Genomic DNA, 1,746 nt, shown 5'->3' with positions numbered 1-1,746 from the left:
TATCAAGGTTTTTATAAAATAAAAGCCGATATTTTAATATTTACTTTTTAAAAGGAACCTTCCAAAAATCCACCAAATGACATCATCTTAAGTCATCCAAAACAATGATGACAGCCGCCAATTTCTAAAATCAAGAATTTTTTAGTGGGTTTGAGACTCTTCTTAAATACTCTACAACCTTGAGTCACACGTCCCCAAAACCAATTGCATGCCCTAAGAATGACAGCAATGATGGGGAGGGGTCTCAAACTCATCATTTTCAAGAATTTAAACTCCAGCTTTAGTCATCATCTTCGAACAACTCCAGAAAAAATATTTTCCGATTTCATCGAGTTTTAAAGATAATAAAACTGATTAAAGATGCATGCAAGATCCTATAATACATAAAATATGATTAGACTTCACATGCAAAGATTCTCTCCTACTTTCTTAGAGATTAAAGAACATGGATCACATATTATCACCCTTTCGAAGACATTTGCAGGTCTTTGATGAACAATCTCCCCTCTTTAATTTCCATAAATTTACTAAAGAATCGAGTAGGTGAAGAAGGATGAAAACTTTCGGATTTTTATAAAAAATAGGACAGCTCAAAATCATACCTTTTCTTAGAATCTTGAACAATCCTTAAGGGTAACAGAATGCTTTAAGACTTGCGAGAAGATAGAATCGGCTGGAAGGGGGTCGAGGTTAGAGGGAGATGACAGGTTAAGCTGGGAGTTGGAAATGAGAGTTTTCAAAAGAAGAGGGGTATTTATACGAAGGCTGTTTAGAGAAGAAATGGGCTGGCCTCTAAAGGCCCAAGCCCAAAATATTTTTATTTTTCTAAATAATAAAACCCCACTATAAATTATTTAAACTAAACAACTAAATAAAAGATTTTAAAACTCCACCCTTTAATAACATATTTGGCCAATAAAATGGGACTTTGGAAAATTTTAAATTCTTAAATACAAAATTTAAAATATCAACTTTATTTTATTTGGAGCATTTCAAGACTATTTGGCATTGCACAAGTTAACTTTGTCAGTTATCCGTCGAAACGTGATCTTCCGAACTATTATTGGGAATTAAGCGACACGTTCTCTAATCATCATAGCTAAATCCTAGAAAGACTTAATCCTCAATAAAGATCCTAAAATAAGGTACTAACCTGAAATCCCGAAATGACGGATTGTCACATGAATTTTATCTGTTTTGAACTAACAGCTTATATTTTTTTTACAAGTAATTTAAGTATTATCTAATTTTTGAAAGATAATTGAGTTTTGAAATATAAGTGTTTGGCCAATTTATTCTAATCCGGACAATGCTTGTCCGATTTATTGAAAATCCAGACAACATTTGAGCGATTTATTGTCCTATTTAGATATCCGGACAAAAGAGTATATGACAAACTCTTATCCGGACAAGATTAGATATACTTTGCAAAGGGATTGAGCGGATTACTAAATCGATGAGTTCATGTGTCCGTATTCATTAAATCGCTTGTCACTTTATTTTTTCCAAGTCTTTAAATTGTTCAATCTTTGAGCGGTTTAATTCTTAACTTGAGCGATTTATTTTTCTTCTTTGAGTGATTTATCCTTAAACCGGACAAGTCTTGACCGGTATTCTTCTAAATCGTACATGCCTTGAGCRATTTATTGTCCGGATTAWCACTTAGATATTTTTCATCTCATAAATCGGACACCTCTTGACCGATTTATTCTAATCCGGATAAGCTTTGAGCGATTTAGAATCTGA

The sequence above is a fragment of the Cynara cardunculus genome, unplaced genomic scaffold, assembly GCF_001531365.2.
Source record: "Cynara cardunculus var. scolymus isolate 2C unplaced genomic scaffold, CcrdV1 Un_Scaffold_1173, whole genome shotgun sequence".
NCBI lineage: Eukaryota > Viridiplantae > Streptophyta > Magnoliopsida > Asterales > Asteraceae > Cynara > Cynara cardunculus.
Note: the sequence above shows the minus strand (reverse complement) of the source record.